This window comes from Erythranthe guttata, chromosome 12, assembly GCF_056151865.1.
Source record: "Erythranthe guttata isolate IM_541 chromosome 12, IM_541, whole genome shotgun sequence".
NCBI classification, from domain to species: Eukaryota; Viridiplantae; Streptophyta; class Magnoliopsida; order Lamiales; family Phrymaceae; genus Erythranthe; species Erythranthe guttata.
The window spans coordinates 106882-127488 of NC_142544.1; the positions used below are offsets into that span (position 1 = coordinate 106882).

General features: G+C 36.3%; 1 pseudogene; it reads right to left on the reverse strand.

The window, feature by feature from the left end:
- Window positions 1-8929: 8929 nt before the first annotated feature.
- LOC105967327 (putative aspartyl protease At4g16563) lies at window positions 8930-10193 on the reverse strand (annotated as a pseudogene).
- Between the last annotated feature and the right edge of the window lie 10414 nt (window positions 10194-20607).

The following is a 20607-nucleotide window of genomic DNA, read 5'->3' on the forward strand; positions in this document are numbered from 1 at the left end:
TGAGTTTGATTTGTGCTGTCAGTGATGAGGAGGAAGAACAACCTGAACAGACAGAGGAACAGCAATCCTCTAAACAAGCTCTTTCTGTCAGATATCTTACTGGAAGTTCCACTGAAACAGAATCCCAAGGAGTCTCCCTGGATGCTGCAACACTTTCTGAAACACTTTCAATTTGTGAGTTAAATACTGATCAATATACATGTTTAAACTCTATTTCTGTGAATGCAGCAGAATCCAGTAATGAAGCAGTCAGTGATGATGAAGAAATGTGTAAAAAGCTGATCAGAAACTTGGAGAATAAGACTCAAGCTCTAGATGCAGCCAACAAAGAAAATTCCTCCCTCAAAGAAACAATCACACATTTGGAGGTTGGAATCACCAAGAAGGATCTTGAACTGGCAAAAGTGAAAGAAGAACTCAAAAAGGCAACTCTAGCAATCAAGAGGATGAACACTGGCACAACTAAGCTCGAAGAGATTGTGTCAATGGAAAAGCACTACAAACATGAAGGGCTAGGGTTCAAAAAACAAATGAAGCCAGCTAAGAAGAAAGAAGTTGTCTTTGTAAAAGAGAAGGGTGCAAACAGAAAGGATTGCAGGAAGTCCACAGTCACCACTCCAGATTCCAGAATAAGAGGTTATGTTTGTCATTACTGTTTCTCACCAGGACACATTCGTCCATTTTGTGAAAAACTCAGCAGTGACAAAATGTTGTATAAAATAAGCCACAACACTTCAAGGAACACTTCAAAGAAAAAGGTAGAATCTACCAAAAAGGAGTGTAAAATATGGACTCCCAAAGGTAAATTTTTGTGCAAAGCAGTATACACCTCTTTAAATGCTAACATTTCAGGTTCATGGTACTTTGATAGTGGATGCTCCAGGCACATGACTGGAACAAAGGAATTTCTATCAAACTACCACACACTTAATGGAGGACGTGTAACCTATGGAGGAGGAGCTAAAGGCAAAGTGGTTGGACGTGGAACACTCAGTATTGAGGGGCTTCCAAAACTCTCAAATGTTTTACATGTTGAAGGATTGGGGTCAAATCTCATTAGTATCAGTCAATTGTGTGATGATGATCTACGTGTAGAATTTGATAAATACTGTTGTTCTGTGTTTGATAATCAAAATCATTGTGTACTTACAGGTTCCAGATCAATGGATAATTGCTATCAAACAGGTGACACCATCTCATGCAAGAGTTCAAGAGTAAGTGAAGTAGAGCTGTGGCACCAGAAACTAGGACATACAAACTTCAAGAATCTGAAGCTTCTCAACAAGTACAATGCCATAAGAGGAGTACCAGATCTCAAGATCAAGGATATTCCTATATGTGGAATGTGCCAGAAGGGAAAGCAAACCAGAGTACCACACAAAGTGTTGCAACACGTTGGTACCACTATTTGTTTTGAACTTGTACATATGGATCTTATGGGTCCTATAGAGGTAGAAAGTCTAGGTGGTAAAAAATATGTCTTTGTATGTGTTGATGATTTTTCAAGATATACTTGGGTGTATTTTTTGAGAGAAAAATCAGACACCTTTGAAGTATTCAAAAATTTGTACAGGTTTGTTAGAACTCAATTTCAAGTTTCTGTTCGTAGAATAAGATCTGATCATGGAAAAGAATTTGAGAATGCTTTATTTTTTGCTTTTTGTAATAAAAAGGGAATAAAGCATGAATTTTCTGCTCCAAAAACTCCTCAGCAAAATGGCATTGCTGAAAGGAAAAACAGAACTATTCAGGAAATGGCTAGGGTGATGATGAGTGCAAAAAATTTGTCTAAAAGGTTTTGGGCTGAGGCTGTCAACACAGCCTGTCACATCTCAAACCGTGTGTATCTAAGATTAGGATCTATGATGACTTCATATGAAATTCTTTATGGTAAGAAACCTAATCTAGAATACATGCATGTGTTTGGGTGTGTCTGCTATGTTCTAAATGATAGAGATCATCTAGCTAAATTTGATTCAAAAAGTGATTTGAGCTTGTTTATGGGATACTCTAATAACAGTCATGCTTATAGAGTATACAATCTAAGAACTCGAACCATTATTGAATCTGTAAATGTGGTATTTGATGACTTTGCTGATCTCCGCAGTAAAACAGCTGAAGATGAAGTTGATGACTTGATTGCTGAAAGGGAAACAACAGAAGAAGACACTTCTGCCACAGAAAGCCCAGACACAAACAGTCCAGTCTTAAGAGAAGAAGGTGCTGAGCCAAGTGTCACCACATCTGACTCAACACATCCTACAGAGACTGAGTTGCAGCCAACCCTAGATGTCTGCAGAAAGGAACCATCAAGCAGAATCCAGAAAAATCACCCATCAACTCAAGTAGTGGGTGATATCTTTGGTGGAATAAGAACCAGAAGAAAAGAGAGAGTGAACTACAGAGATATGGTAAGATTTGCTAATTTATCTTCTGAATGTGCACTAACTGGAACCACTTGTTTTGTGTCTTCAGTGGAACCTAGGAATATTGCAGAAGCTCTGAAGGATGAATTCTGGGTAAATGCAATGCATGAAGAATTGAATCAATTCATCAGAAATGATGTGTGGTACTTAGTTCCCAGACCAAGCCATGTAAATGTGATAGGGACTAAGTGGATCTTCAAAAACAAAACTGATGAAAAAGGTACAGTTGTTAGAAACAAGGCTAGGTTAGTAGCACAAGGATACACTCAAATTGAGGGTATAGACTTTGATGAGACTTTTGCTCCAGTAGCTAGAATTGAATCTATTAGATTACTTCTTGCTATAGCCTGCCTTCTTAAAATCAAACTGTATCAGATGGATATCAAAAGTGCATTTCTGAATGGGGTTTTAAATGAGGAAGCATATGTTGAACAGCCAAAGGGTTTTGAAGATTCTGCCAAACCTAATCATGTTTTCAAGCTTAAGAAGGCACTGTATGGTCTTAAACAAGCTCCTAGAGCATGGTATCAAAGACTCACTGACTTCTTACTTGAAATACAGTTCAATAGAGGGGAGGCAGACAGAACCCTATTTGTTAGGAGAACTAATAATCATATCATTATTGTTCAGATATATGTTGATGACATTGTTTTTGGCTCTACTTGTGCTAACCTTTTACAGTCTTTTGTAGATTCAATGTCTCACACTTTTGAAATGAGTATGGTAGGGGAGTTGAATTACTTCTTAGGACTCCAAATCAAACAGACTGGTGAAGGAATGTTTGTGAATCAGAAGAAGTATGCTCTCAACCTGGTCAAAAGGTTTGAGTTGGAATCAGCCAAGCACATGAAAACTCCAATGGGTTCCAGCCAAAAACTGTCTAAGGATGATGTTGCAGAAGATGTCGACAGCACTCTCTACAGAAGCATGATTGGAAGCCTTCTGTATCTAACAGCAAGCAGGCCTGACATTATGTTTAGTGTTTGTGTGTGTGCCAGATATCAAGCAAATCCCAAGGTCACCCATCTTAAAGCTGTGAAGAGGATTATTAGGTATGTTGCAGGTACAGTAGACTTAGGGATTCAGTTTTTCAAAGACACAAATACAAACTTGATAGGCTTTAGTGATTCTGATTGGGCTGGGGATATTAGTGACAGAAAAAGCACATCAGGTGCATGTTTCTTTTTGGGGAATAATCTAGTTTCTTGGTTTAGTAGAAAGCAAAACTGTGTATCTCTTTCAACAGCTGAATCAGAATATGTAGCTGCTGGAGGGTGTTGTGGTCAACTAATTTGGATGAAACAAATGTTGGGAGATTATGGGTTAACCAGTGATACCCTGACCATATATTGTGATAATTCAAGTGCTATTGACATTTCAAAAAATCCCGTTCAACACTCACGAACTAAACACATAGATATTAAACATCATTTTATTCGTGATATAGTTGAGAAAAATATAGTGTGCTTAAAGTACATTCCTACAGAAGATCAGCTGGCTGACATCTTTACAAAGGCATTAGATTATGAGAGGTTTTCAAAACTCAGAAAATCTCTCGGGATGTGTACTCAATAAACATGTCCTGAAACGTGTTGCAGCACCTCATCAAATATCTTAAGCTGCAACACAATTTACTGAAGCATTAGCTTCATTAAATAATGACTTCACTGTGATGTATTATTTTCTAAATCAGTAACTGGAAGTCTTTCACCTTGAAACGTGATCATGCTTCATGTAAACATTTAGACAAATAATTACACTCACATAAGTCAAACTCCTCTATTTTGATAGTCATATCTTAGTAACTGAGGAACCTTCAAACTGAACACTTGATCATGTTCCATGTGAATTGTTTGACTTGAAAATAAGAGTTTATATATATATATATATTATTATAAATAAAAAAAAAAAAAAAAAAAAATATATATATATATATATATATATATATATATATACATATTTATATAATAATAAATATATAAATATACAGATATAATAGTATCTATGCCTGTCAGCAAATTTTTCTCACTATTAATCATCAATAAATGTATTTTTCTATTATTTGTGAATATTTCTTGAGTGCTACGGTTTTATTGATTTTTCTCTTTTCATTTTAATTATCCCTATTTATATGGGTCATGGGTACATGGGTTAATTCCTTATTTTCCACTAAGTCCACTCCTTATTGTGCCATGTGTCACGTTTTTATTTTAAACTGCCAAGGAAATTTTATTCTCCTTAATCACACTCTCCCCAAGAAAAACGGACACCACTTCTTCACCTTCTCCACTTCAATTTTTTCTTTCTTCTTCAGCAAAAATTAGGGCTTATAAATTTCGTGCTTCTTCTCACAAAATTCACACTCAAAAATCAAAAGCACAAAGAAGCAATTTTACTTTATCTACTGTATCATGGCATCCCCACCTAGAAATCCTCCTCCAGCCGTCGATGGTGATGTCCACAACGATGCTGCAGCACCTGTACCAGCAGACCCACATCTGGCCATCATCGTTCATCCAATCAACTTTGAAGCTGTTCCTATCAGCTACATTGAGCCCGGCGACGAGCTGAACCCGATTGACCCAGACAACTTCGATTTTGTGGGTCCCTCTTCCACCGCCGGAAGATTTCCAACGCGCCGGTCAAAGCGCACGAACCCTTTTCCAGATCTGAACACTGCGGTGCCTCAACGCCGAAGAGGAGAAAACTCTCCCCGGAGAGGAAGCAGAGGTGGAAGAAGAGGAAGCAGAGGTGGCCGCACTCCAGTCCAGTCAAACCCACGAAGAGGTCTTCATCTGGTAGATGAAGAAACTGATGACGAAGCAGGGGATCCTACCTTTGCTGCACCACAGGCTCAAGCCTTGTCCTCCAGCTCCTCTGAGTCTTCATCCAACAACTCACCTTCCCCAGCATCAACTCAGGGGGAGACGTCGCAGCCCAGCATGGCAACAGCAGCCTCTCAACACTCTGTTCCTGAAGGTGTTGCTGCACCTGTTTCAGAAGGTGTTGCTGCACCGGTTTCAGAAGGTGTTGCTGCACCTGGTTCAGAAGGTGTTGCTGCACCTGTCTCTGAAGGTGTTGCTGCACATGCTCCAGAAGATGCTGCTGCACCTACTGTTTCAGCAAATGTTCCTCAGAATGCTGCTGAGGATGCTGCCCCTTATCAGGATGAAGAAATGCCTGATTTCTCTGGAATGTCATCAGCAGAGCATGTAGACATTCCATTTGTCGATGCTCAGGAGTTCACCACTACAGAAGAAACTCCATCAGCACCTCAGGGAGATCCTCTGGAAACCCTGGCAGAAGCAGCAGCTCAAGCAGATACAATTCCTCCTCAGGCTGAAGAATCAGAGAAAAGTGAAGACAGTTGGGAGGTTCCACTAGCTACTTTTCGCAAAAACTTGTCCTCTTCTGATTCCGACAGTGAATCCTCTGAAGACTCTTCTCAGCAGGAAGAAGGTGTTGCCCCGCGTGCTGCATCACCTGAACCAGCATATGTACCTGATGAGCTTGAAGATTCAGAAGATGATGATTCCTCAGAAGAAGAAGAACCAGACCTGGATGGGAAGAACTTGTCAATCCCTTTTGAGGTAACAAATGCCTTCAGTCCTAATTTCTATTTTGAGTCTGATTCATTGTTGAGTCCTCAAGTCATGAATTGTCATTTCATTGAGGAAAAGAAAATTTCTAAAGAAGAATTTGATAGGCATAGGATAACAGCTTTTCTTCACCAAAGAAAAATCCTTAACCTAGTTGAGATTGCCTGCTCTTATGATCCCTTGGTTGTGAAAGAGTTTTATGCCAATTTGCAAACCTCCTTTTTAAAGAAAAACTCTCCAAACTTTGGCAAAGTTTTTGTGCGCAATGCCATTTATTCTTTTTCTCCCAAAGTTATCAACTCTCATTTACAAACTCCTACTGTGATTGATGAGGATAATTATGGTGATTTTACTGAGATTTGCAAAGTTATTTCTGGAAACCGTTTAAGAAATTGGCCTGCACACCCAAGAAAATTTCAAGTCTCTCAACTCACTGCTTTCTACTCTGTCCTGTTTAGACTCACAGTGGCTAATTGGATTCCATCCAAAAATGTCTCTGTGGTAACTAAGCCTCATGCTGTACTCATGTACAAATTGGGGATGGGTTTACCAGTGGATTTTGGCAAACTGTTCTTTGATACTATTGGTCATCTTGCCCAGAAAATTTCACCCTCCACTCATCTCCCCTATCCTTCTCTCATCTATTCCATCTTACTCTCTCAAAACTTGGGCCAAGATGACTCAGAATATCTTCACACCCCACAAGGCATGATCACTGTGTCTCAAAATTTTCTGAGGGCTCCTCATGTTCAAGATCTTCCCTGGAATGGAGATGATTTTCTCTCAACTGAATCAGGTCAAAATAACATTGGTACTGAGGGTGTTGCACCTCATGTTGACAACACTTCTAACCTTTTTGTGTCTGTTCCTAGAGATCTCCTATTGCAGCAACTTACTCATTCTCTAGCTCAGATTACCTATCATCAGTCCATGGTGGAGCTGATTCAGAAGGCTCTTTCTGATCAAAAAGGGGGAGAAAAAGATCATGAAACTGAAGCAGGAACATCTCATCCTTTGGATGTTAGAGGCAGAGAGCAAGGAGTCAATGAAGAGGAAGCAAAGAAAGAGGGGGAAGCTCAAGAAGAAAGCAGTGGATCTAGTGATGGAGGAGGAGCAGCAGCTGAAATTGAGGAGACCTTGGAGACTTTGGATATTTTACTTTAGATTGTTTTCATGAACAATATTTTTGCTTGTTTTGTTTATTTTCCCTCTGAACTTTTGTTTAGGACTGCACTTTGATTATTTCTTTTGTTGAACTATCTTGCTGAATTTGATTTTAATTTATTGTTTCTATGTTTTTCAAATGGTATCAAATTCAGGGGGAGTTCAAGCAATATCTCAGGGGGAGTCTTTGACTAAGATTTAGTTTTGATCAGAAAGTTAAAAAGGGGGAGTTTGAAACACGTGAATTAATTTCACAATGTGTTTTTAACTTTTCTTAACTTCTAAACTAAATCTTAGTTAGTGGGCTTAGTAGGGTTAAGTAGTGCTTAGTGGATTTAATTATGGGATTTATCTTAACTTCCTAACTAACCCACTAACCCATTATCTTGAGTGCTCTTGTGGTTGGTTTTCTTGCAGATCATGGGCTGAAGAGTGGAAGCTTGGCAAGTCTATAAATACCAAACTCAAGACTCAAGATTAGTGCAGATTTCGAGAAAACAAAATAGAGAGCTGAAGTTTTAATCTCGAGAATTTTAGTGTGTTTTCTAGGATCTGTTGTACGTACTATTTATAAGTACATTCTTTGAAATCTAGAATTTTTGATATCTTTCTTTTAGTATCTAGATTTGGTTGTAAGAGTGATCTTGAAAAAGATTCACTCATAAGGAAAAAGTTTTCGCACTCTTCTGTTTGTATTCTTGGAATACTGATTTTAATATATTTTCCGTCCTGTAAAGGGCAAGTTCACAAGTCTTTACTTGTGAACATTTTTAATTCTGAGTATTGTTCTTTTGTCTTTATATTTCCGCTGCATGTTTGTTCAAGTGTCATAACACCTTCAACAACACCTCTGTATTAAACGAATTCGGGACCATAAATTCTTTCACAGATAATCGAAAAGCGCAGCTTGCGCATCAGTTTTGGCAACGCGCGGAGTTCCGTCGACGGAGTTGGTAATTGACAGATGAGCTGAGGATTTAGGGATGAAAAGATTGGGATTTTTGATCGGAGATCCCAAACAATGGAAGAATCGAGTGTTGGAGAATATATGAAATGGAGGGGTGTGAGAAATGGTGGAATTCTTGTCAGTAGTAACACATCGGTACAAGAAGATGTTGTTGAGCTGCAAAATCATTTTTGAACATTTACTACTACTTATTATTCGAATCAACATAGATAAATCTGGAGACCAGCTCAATAAACCCAAAATCGAAAACGAAGAAAATCTGAATCACAAGTGAAGGTAAAAATCAAAAATAACATTTTTGTGTTTCTTTAATTTCTGAAAACGTGATAGATTTGGGGTTTAGGGTTTTTGGAGTTAAAGACCCCCTAACTAAACAGTTGAATTTCTGTGGGCCCAATATAATATATTTGGTTTATATAGGCCCAACATCAAAATTAGACCATTATGGTTAAGTAAGCCCAATCAATGTATTTCCAGTTTGTCTCTGCTTTCAAATTCTTCTAACTACTACATAAATAATTCAACAATTCAAATATATATTGTTTCATACTTGTTTAATCCTAATTAAAGAAGCAGATCATGCACACACCTGAAACTTAATACATATACTAATTAGGTAAAGTAGAAGAATTACTTCATTTCAAGTTATAATCACAAAACACAGAAAAATGAAAGATAATAAAAATTACATCCAAATTGATAAAGCCACACACACACGTACTCCTCCGATCCGATCCAGGCTGGAGGTAATTAAGAGCAAAATATATATATAATTAAAGTGCAGGGAAATTAGCACAATCAGCAACCTGAAATCCAATCCTCTCCTTGTCCAAATCATACACAACTTCAACATTCTGCTGCTGGAAGCTTCCGAAAACCCCAGCTGGACCGTAGTACCTATCATCATCATCATCCATACTCTGAAAAAGCAAACACTTGGCCACACTATAGTTACTCGGTGCTCCCATTGCATAGAAACAATTCCCCTGTGGCAATGTAATACTCACATTATTCAAGAAATGGGAAACTGATTAAAGGAAGTTCATCACCATCACCTAAAATATTATTGCTCTTGCATGGGATTCTATAACAAAGATCAAATCCCGACCGTTCCTCCACTTCTGTAGCCCGAGGGTAATTTATTACCGACTCGAGTATCGAGAGAAGCTGTGAGTAAAACGGCTCTGGTAGATGAGTGTAAGTTGTACCAGAGTCTATAATCATGCCACCATTGCCAAATGAATCGAACTCTCTCAAAGTTACTTGTGGTGCAGTACTGACATTTCCTACAGTTACTGCCTCTAGACCAATGTAGTAGTAATTTGGGTACATAATTGGACTTTTCAACATTGGGGTGAACTGCATGTACTCTTTAGAGGATATTGGTAGGTCACCCACAACTAAAGGGCTTGAAATATTAGGGTTGTTTGCATATTTGAAAGGCAAGAAGCAATGGGAGAAACCCTTGTGCACAAACCCTAATTGAGAGGGGAGTGATAGAGGGCCTTTTCCGAACCCCGCAATCCCTATAGGTTCTCTATATGTTGAACCAACACAGCCAAAACAGAATCTTGGAATATCCCTACTTATAGAATTAGTAGTTGCATGGACTCGAAGAGTATCCCTAGTGAGAGTTCCGGCCACAACTTCTTCACCATAAGTGTAAGCAAATGGAGGGCATGGCCTATAACACGTGGATCGAAGTAGGGTGGTCAAAGAGCAACCTGCAATAGTGCAAGTATCGAAGGAGTTATCGGAGCTGTGTATGTCACTGCAAAAGGGACTCGAACAAGAATCCCTTAGAGAAGAAGAGGAATGGGAAGGAGAGAAATTAATACTAGCGGTTAGCAGCCTGTTGTTTTTATAGTCGTTGCAATCTATGCAATCGAAGGATAGGTTACCACAGGGGACCCACGTAAGGTCACTTCCAGTGTCTAGATAGACTTGGATGATTTGTGGGGGTGTCCCTAAATTGAGGGATATGATGTAACCATCTCTAACTTCTTTGAGTGGCTCTGTCATATGATCGGCGGCGGCATCGGACAGTACATAATTTGATGATCTTTTTGAGGTGGTTTTCGGGGTGGGGATTGTTGTTGTTGTAGTACTGGAATAAGTTAAGGGCAAGACAAGAGAAGATGAGTGATGATGATCGTGAGTATATAATATTTGTGTTGCATGGACGAACTTATCAAAGATAATTATGGTGGTAGCAACTAGAAGAAACAAAGCTCATGTGAAAGCTGGTTGTACTGCACAAGGACATGATGACTTTGATTTTGCAATTAAGTATATGAAATATGAAGATATATATGTTTCAACACACAACTGAATGAATGTACTTATAGAACATGCATGCTAATTAATATAATGGTTGATGAAATTAAAGAAAAAGTTTTATTAATTGGTGATCGAAGAATTATATTAGGGCTCCAGAACAGTTACAGATGTTGAAATGATATATGACCATTATATTTAATTAATAATAATCCAAAAGAGTAAACTATTAGATATATAATAGACATCATTTAATATTTAATTAACACCGATAATGCATGTATAAAATATATATATATCAGATAATGCATGTATAAATATATATCAGCATGTGATGGGTCCCATTTTGGCAAGCTTGGGCTGGGCCCAAGGAAGTGGGCTAGAAGAGGAAACACGAGCTGAACCGGAGGAGTTTTGTACGAATTGGTGGCCCAAATTAGGCCTTAGCTCGTATGGCAAGGCGCAAATTGCATGGAAAGACTCGAAGACGAAGGAAAGAAGATATCTTATACAAGGAAAGGAGATAAAATCGGAGAAGTTAAAATAATTGGCTGATTACACGCCTCTTGTTTATAGGAAAATATCTAATATTAACTAACCTATATAAACACATGTAAAAACCCTCATTAGGGTTATGTTTTCAAGACATCAATAATATATTTCTTTACTTTTTCTCTAAAAACTTTATTTTATGTTTTACATATCTAGCCACCGCTGTCTTATCCGGCTAGTGGTGAATTCTTCGGCAACGCTCAAAGTAGGGTTTCGAAGAAGGTCTTGAGGGTGCGAAATTCGAGTACCATCAAGTGGCGCCGTCTGTGGGAACTTCGAATCGAGCTCAGACGTTGAGGGTCATCAATAAACGGGGAAAATTCTTATGTAGCAATTCTCGTATGTTCCTATTCATGAGTTTATGAAATTTAATCACATGTTTATATGGATGTTCAAGAAATATACTCTTAATATGATTTGATCTGATATGATTTTATTCTAATAATGCGTCTGTTATAGGATTCTTGATTTCCAAAATTCTCGTATGATTTCTTTTCCATGAATTGTGCTATGTTTTAGGGTAATGATCATCTTCCAGTTTATATGAAAATTTCATAATTGCCTAATGTTGTTCGCTTTTAAAATTGGTTTTATATTGCAAGCATGTTGTACATTAATATGCTCTTGATTGGCGAGATCGGCGAACACACGTGGTGCTGAGTATTTGAGTAACGGAATTTAATCTTTTATATTTTATGTGGAAGCCAATTCATATTTTTGGTATGCTGTGGATATACATGGTATATAGTCCCACTAATAGCAAAAAGATTTGATTTGTATTACATGTTTTGACTGTTTGCGCAGACATGTGGTTGTACTCTTAAGTTAACTTTAATTATAACATGTTGGTTTGTAATGAAATCTAGGAGGATATGATTTGAATATTTAATTCAATAACAAGAATACTTGATTTTAACTCCTCGAGCATTTTTGTAGATTGTGCTAATCCCGCAGGTGTGATAGTTTACCCCGACATATGAACTAATAGTTTCAAATAAAACTCGAGAGAACATCAGCTCGCATATCATCTCCTAGCCTAGTTGTTCGTGGAACTCGCATAAAATCCTCAGATCGCCATTCTATTAAGCTCCCAACGCCTAACCAAGCTCGGAGTTTATGGGCAGGCTTATTTATCCTTCGAGATTGTCATAACAATCCGCTTCACTATCTTGAGCTCGATATTAAGCAGGTCGTTGTTATTATAATTATTTTAACTAATCTTTATTTTGCAGTTCGTCTACCAATAGATCTAGAGTTCGGTGTTAATAAGCTCGTTTTTATGAGAATATCTCAGTTAACATTTCTTTGCAGCTCGTATATTTCTTAAAGCTCAATATTGATGAGTTTATTATTATAAGAGTTATTTGAGCCAATCTTTCTTTGCAGCTCGCCTATCTCTCAAAGATCGACGTTAACGAAACTCATTCCTTTATAGCATCAATCAAATTAATCACACAATTTGAGTCTCCAGTGAACCACTTCGTTTAGATCACTAGAGACTAGGGGAGAGTAGATCATGATGGGAGCCAATTTGACATTTTATTGGGCTCGTGTAAATCTTTGGGCTTGAAGCCCATTGGTGAACCATGATCTAACTTTATCATGTTTAATGGATCAAAATTAGCTCAAAGCCTAAAAGGTAGGTATGACTTATAAATATTTCCACCTTCTCCTCTCTAAAAGGTATGCTTTATTACACACATTACACACTCCAACACACACTAAATCACACGATCCAAATCACAGATCTCACATCGTCTTCTTCTTTATTTCGTTTACCTATCATTTTCCTCTTTCCTGAACTATTTTACCAATTAACTTGAGCGTCAGAGGGTCTCCCCGGGGCTCAAGCCCCATGATTTCAGTAACCCTCGCATTAATAGGGCAAGTATGCTTCAATTTGACTTCGTCTGAGGTCGCGTTTGAGTTTGGTAACCCTCGTTTATTTAAGGATACTCGCATTTGTCTTTTTAAAACTACAATAAATGCATATTTCTTTGAAGGATTTACCTGTCATGAAACATAATGAAGCGTTGCTATAAATATTTGACTATACCATCCTTTCAGAATTTTACTTCAATATCTTAATACATGACTCCACGGCTTTGAACTTACTCTTTGATGCTTGAATTTATTTAAGCTCGCCATTATTAAAGTCCAAAAGTGTCTCGAAAAGTTATTATATGCTCGCATATGTCTCTAAAAGTTCGCAGCTATCTGTCACAATTAAATTCTTGAAGAATAAATTATTTTGATTCAATTTAGCTTAAGCTCAGTTATCTGTTAGACTTCATCATGCATGAACTCGCATATGTATCTTCGCTATACATTTTATATTAAAAAAATGAGTTTGCTAAGGGTTGGAAGATCCCCGCGGCTTCGGCCCAAAAGGTAGTTGAATGTGTTTGATAAGGGTTGGAAGATCCCCGCGGCTTCGGCCCAAAAGGTAGTTGAAAGTATTTGAGAAGGGTTGGAAGATTCCCGCGGCTTCGGCCCAAAAGGTAGTTGAAAGTATTTGAGAAGGGTTGGAAGATCCCCGCGGCTTCGGCCCAAAAGGTAGTTGAAAGTATTTGAGAAGGGTTGGAAGATCCCCGCGGCTTCGGCCCAAAAGGTAGTTGAAAGTATTTGAGAAGGGTTGGAAGATTCCCGAGGTTTCGGCTCAAATGGTAGATGTGTTCGCCCGAAAAGTAAGTTATGAACGTTCGCACGGTTGAGCTCATTACGCTTGTTTGAACAAAATATTAACCACTTATGGTTATGAAAATCAAACAAAAATAAAAACAATAATACTTCAATAATCGCGTGTTTTGAAAACAAACATAAAACATCAAGGTTCCGCGAAAAGCGAAAATGGTCGATTCTGACTTTTTATATTCTCAAGCGAACCACTTCGCTACGTTCACTAGAGAATAGGGGGGACTAGATGATGGGTCCCATTTTGGCAAGCTTGGGCTGGGCCCAAGGAAGTGGGCTAGAAGATGAAACACGAGCTGAACCGGAGGAGTTTTGTACGAATTGGTGGCCCAAATTAGGCCTTAGCTCGTATGGCAAGGCGCAAATTGCATGGAAAGACTCGAAGACGAAGGAAAGAAGATATCTTATACAAGGAAAGGAGATAAAATCGGAGAAGTTAAAATAATTGGCTGATTACACGCCTCTTGTTTATAGGAAAATATCTAATATTAACTAACCTATATAAACACATGTAAAAACCCTCATTAGGGTTATGTTTTCAAGACATCAATAATATATTTCTTTACTTTTTCTCTAAAAACTTTATTTTATGTTTTACATATCTAGCCACCGCTGTCTTATCCGGCTAGTGGTGAATTCTTCGGCAACGCTCAAAGTAGGGTTTCGAAGAAGGTCTTGAGGGTGCGAAATTCGAGTACCATCAGCATGATAGAAAGAAAAAAAGCAGAATAATAATTGATTGCGAGTTGCGACAGAGAGAGGAAAACGAGACTATTGGTGTACGTATATGGATTGGTGGGATTTGCTTAATGTAGAAAGGAGGACACGCGGCATTCCCTGTATGGATTATAAACAAGATAACTAATTAGCTTCCATCAAACTGAAATGAAAACCAGTTACTTTATGGTTAATAATGATGTGTGAATTTTTATTGATTAAAGGGGCTTTAAGATATAGATGATGTGTGATTAATTAAATGGGCTTTAAGATATAGATTCTTGATGACAAAACTTATTAAAACTAAGTAACAAATTAAACTAAGCATTTGCTTTACATCATTTATAAATTTTATTTTAAAAATACCCCTCGTACACAAAAAATAAAATATTTGCATCAAATAATATTTAAACTGTATTTATCATTTTTATTCTGCATTTAATATTTTAATTTTTGCATCTAGTATTTTTGTTATTATTTTTTTTCATAGAACATGTTTTTTTTTCTGCATTTTCCTATTTTTTCACAATTATAAAAATCTATTTTTTCCTTTTTTCTACTAATATTGAAAATTATGATTTTTTTAAAAAAAATCGGCCAGAGAGAAATCACTCGAACGAGAGAGATAGAGATATCCAGAAAGCGAGAATGAGAGAGAGAGAAAGAGAAGAATAAAAGAGGAAAAGTAGATCTGAGAAATAAACGTGAATATGTGGTTATAAGATTTAGGTGTAAGGCAAGATAGAGATAAAAAAAAGGGTCCATTTGATATACACCCCTAGAAAGGAAAATATATAGGGATAGGTCCACCCCTAAAATTCTTTCTTTGAGATACACCCCTGAAGAGGCAAAAATACTATTGTACCCTTTTACATGCAATTTTCGCCCAACTGCATTCAGTATTTTTGCCAACTGCATTCAGCATTATGGCCAACTGCATTTAGCATTACTGTCCCTGCATTTATCATTTCTGCAGATTTTTTGATTAAAAAATTATAAATGTTTATTTTATTATTATTTTTCATATATTCCCTTTTTGTATTTTTTATATTTTTATATTTTTTTTATTTTTTTTTATTTTTTTAATGTTAATTTTTCAATTTTTTTAATTTTTAAATTTTTTGAAATTTTTTGAATTTTTTTTTACATTTTTTTTTTTGCGATTTTTTTATAAAAATACTGGACTGAAATTGATTACATATAGTAGACTATAGTATATATCCTCCATATGACTATAGTATCACAATATAGTACGCCAACAACATTTATAGTACACCAACAAAAATCACAATTTGAATCTTGATATCATAAATCAATTAGTACCCAACAAAAAATGGAAAAACAAATTATCAACATCATTATACACCAGAAAAACACGTAGCTTATATATAACTATATATTACTACATGTTACTACAAGTGACTATATATGACTATATGCAGTGGCGGAGCTAGGAATTCGAGACAGGGTGGGCTTAACGTTAACGGGGGTTCGGGGGCAGCGCCCCCGATTTTCTCTTTCGGATTCATTTACATAAAAAATATAGCACAAAATAACTACAAATTTATAAACTTAAACTAATATAAGCTATACTAAATTACTTGGGTGGGTGGGCTTAACATTGAAGGGGGTTCGGGGCAGCGCCCCCGATTTTTTTTTTTATATTCATTAACATAAAATAGCATAAAATAACCACAAATTATAAACTTCAACTAATATAACATAAATTTTTTGATAGATAAGCTAAACTAAATTACTTGGGTGGGCTAAATTAAACTATTTGGGGGGCTAATTATATATAGATATAATATATAGTATAAATTTTAAAATAATGAGAGTGGGCTGGAGCCCACCCTTGCCAAAGGGTGGCTCCGCCACTGACTATATGTATATGACCATGACTATATGTATATGACTATGTGACTATATATGACTATATGTATATGACCGCATCTGACTATATATGACTACACGTATATGACCACATCTGACTATATATAACTACATGTATATGACCACATCTGACTACATATATATGACCACATGTGACTATACGAGTATAGTCATATATTTAGTTTGTATTTATAGCTTCAAATCCCACTTTTCAACACGACAATTCCGATATATCGGTGGCAAAATAATTGTTTTGAATTGATGAACTCCATATCCTCTCGGCAAAAACGTAGTGCATAGAAGTAGTTCAAACATCAAGACCTGTGACAAAAAAATCAAGTTTATTTTAAATATTTACATTATAAATCAACTCATAATTACCAACAAAATATAGGTTGAAAATACATAATCACATGCATATGTTACTACATGTTACTATATGTTACTATATATTGCATTTTGGATGGATGGGGGAATTTGTTCCAAGTACCCCATCTTGCCACGAACTCCACATCTACTTTTATTCCAGACCCAATTCATCTCAAAACCAAATCCAATATCTATATAACCATATAAAAGAAAATTGAAATAAAAATAAAATAAAATCATATATACTAGTAGATTAGAAAGTTTTCATCTAATTTGTTTCTCACGTTGACAACAAGATGGTTGTCGGTTGTCATATTAATAGTGGAGCCTGGGAATTTGCAATTTACAACAATTATTTTATTCAATTATTTGAATATATTTAGTAGGAATTGAAAAACTTACACATTGTGTGAAGTCCATTTACTTGTAATCATCCCAGCTCAATTCTACTGCCTCCCCTGTTTCTGTTTTTGCCTCTCTGTTCTCATAGCAATTTCTATATATATATATATATATATATATATATATATATATATATATATTAATTAATAAATTAGGTGAATGAATGGTGGCTTAATCTTAGTGGTTGAACAGTAGCAGTTAGGCAGGCCTGCAAGAAGTAAATATCGTGAGAAAAAAGCAACCGACGAAGTTTCAATTCTCAACTTTTTAAGAATCACACCACCAATTCCACCACCTCCAGACCCACAAATCAGAGGACAAGCAGAGCAAAACCAGCGGTGCCCTCAACATTGGATGGCCAGAAGCACAACTGCGACGAGGGAGGCAGGAGAGACTTCTACGGTGGCAACGACGGAAGCCCCGTCGGGGGCGGCGGTGGAAGTTGTGAGGAAGGAGGCTCTGAGCTCTGCGGCAGAAGGGGGGAGCAGCGGAAGGAGTATGGTTGAAGAGAATGGTTAGGGTTTGGGTGGGAAGAGAGAATCAAATGAGCATATCGTGACTTATTCTAAAAAAATTGCCAATTAAGGGTAAAAGGGTCACATTACTATGCTTAGGGGGTCTCCCTAATTAAGATCAAAATTTGGGTTTTTGACTAGGGCGGAAAAATCCTTTGGAACTCCTCATATATATTTTCAAAACTAGTGTAGGTCAAACTAAGGATTTAATTAAAAATAAAATTTAGAATTATCATTTAGTTCAAATTAGGTTTCAAATGAGGGGCCGGTAGCATATTATCCCTTGATTAAATTAGTTATATTTAGGGCTGGCAATCGGGCCGTGTGAGCCGAGCCTGGGTAGGCTCAAGGTCATATACCATCAGACCTCATTATTATAGGCTCAAACTCAAATACCATCGGGCCTCATGCCTATAGGCTCAAACTCGGCTCACGTATTTTTTTGGGTTTCGGGTTTATATCGGGCTTATATCAGACAATAAATAAATTACATATTTTACAACTTTGTAGTCGGAAGAAAGAAAAAAAAAACTTCGCAGGCTAAGATAAAAATCTAGAATATTCATTGAAAAAAAAAACATATTCTATTGTTCATTAATACAAATGAAGGTTATTGTTGCAAATATTTAATCCTTAATTAATTATATAAAAATCATCCGAGTCCAAAATGTAAAAAAAACATAAAATAAAATAACTAGAAGCAATTCTAAATGTCCTTCTATCTCTTTTCGAAAATCTTGATTCATCAATAATATATATATATATATATATATATATATATATATATATATATATATATATATATATATATATATATATATATATATATATATATATATTAATTTAGTCGGGCTTTATTCGGACTGAGCCATGGTAAGCTCAAACTCGGCTCATAGTTTAATCGGGTTTAATGAAACGGCTCAAACTCGGCCCGGCTCACAATTAATCAGGCTCGGCTCAAATAAAATCGGGTCGAGCTATCGGGCTTCAGGTAGGCCCGACTCAATTGCCGGTCCTAGTTATATTTAAACAAAGATTAAGAAAAGATTAAAGGTAAGGAGCATCTCGTTCTAGGAAGTGCTCGCCTCGAGCAATGCACGTGTAGTTGCACCTCGCAAACTATCCATCATTAGGTTTATTGTTTGATCTGTGAAAATACTATTTTGCACCGAAACTCTTATTATATGTTTATTGAAATGTTCTATATTAATATAATTAATTAATTGTTTTGGTTTTTGCTTCCAGTTTTCTTAAAATTAAAGAATGTAATCTCTTTTGTTTATCTTAAGAATGTATAAAACCCCACCTTAAATCCCCTCCAAAAGCTTAGCTAATCAGTGACTTCTTTTGCGTCATCATTTCATTACAACACACAAGAAAGTGAAACTAAAGTATACATTTTGGATATAATTTATTTCCAAATAATGAACCAATAGAAAAATTAGATTGTGATGTAATTGTCAGATAATTATCGTTTCATGTTTAATTAATTAGTTAGTACAAAAACCTAAAGCCTAATTGCAGAGTCTCAACAGAACCATAATAATTAAACAGGAAGTTGCTGATGTGGCCATGACATAAATCCTCAAAATTATTAGGGAAAATTAGTGATAACCCCCTATTCCCCTATTTTTGAAAATATATATGAGGAAGTCCAATATTTTTTTCTGCCCTAGCTAAAAACCCAAATTTTGAACTTAATTTGGTAGACCCCCTTGGACATAGTGATGTGACTGTTTTACCCTTAATGAACAATTTTAGTGAAATAATATAAGGCAATCACGATAAAAAATAGGGAAAATGAGGGATAACCCCCTCATTAGGTAAAATAATATAGTACGGGCCCAATTTATAATTGACCATTTGTAGACAAACCCATTTAATATTTTCTGAATTGTGTGACCCCCCTAAGCTTATGTTAATGCCCATTATGCCTTTTTTTGTCCATATTTTACTCCAACTTTCTCTATCTTCTCCTTATTTGTCTCATATCTGTCATTTTATATTCTCCATTAATTTCTCTCTCTTTCTTATTTTCCTCAATATTTAACGTGTTCTTTATTCTTCTTATTTTTCTCTCTTCTCTCTCTTCTTTTCCTTCTCTCTCTTCTCTCTCCTTCCCAATTTCCTCTTTTTCCGTATCTTTTTCTTTTCTTTTTTTTTCTCCCTCTCTCTCTGTAGTTTTTTTTAGCTTTGAATTACTCATCAACTACACTGGAAAGCACATGCTGGATAAAAATCCACGCAGTGCATCAAAAACACATACTAAATAAAACACGCACCACACCAAAAACACACACTTGAAAAAATACAAACTGCACCAAAAACACACATTGAAAAATAAAATACGCACTACATCGAAAACAAACATTGAATTACACAACAAATACACTAGAAAACACTCGTTGGAAAAAAAAATCACGCAATACATTGAAAACACACACTGAAAAAAAAAACACGCACTACACCGTAAACACTCACTTACAAAAGAAACACACTACACCGAAAACACACAATGAATAATAAAAGATGCACTAGATCGAAAACATACACTGAATTACACAATAATTACAAAAGAAAATAAACACCGGAAAAAAACCACGCACTAAACCAAAAACTCACACTTAGAAAAAACACCCACTACAGCAAAACACACATTGAATAAAACGCACTACACCGTGAAGTACACACTGGAAAGTGAGTGTACTTCTTGTGTAATAGAGTGTGCGTTTTTTATGTAGTCTATGTTTTACACAGGAAGTATACTGAATTTCCAGTGTGTGTTTCACGGTGTAGTGCATTTTTTTCAATGTGTGTTTTGGTGTAGTCCGTGTTTTTTTGAAGTGCGTGTTTTTGGTGTAGTGTGTGATTTTTTTTCGTTTTGAATTACTCTACAACTACACTCGAAAACACATACTGGAAAAAAATCCACGCAGTACATCAAAAACACATACTGAAAAAAAAACACGCATTACACAAAAAACACACACTGGAAAAAATACAAATTGCACCGAAAACACACATTGAAAAAT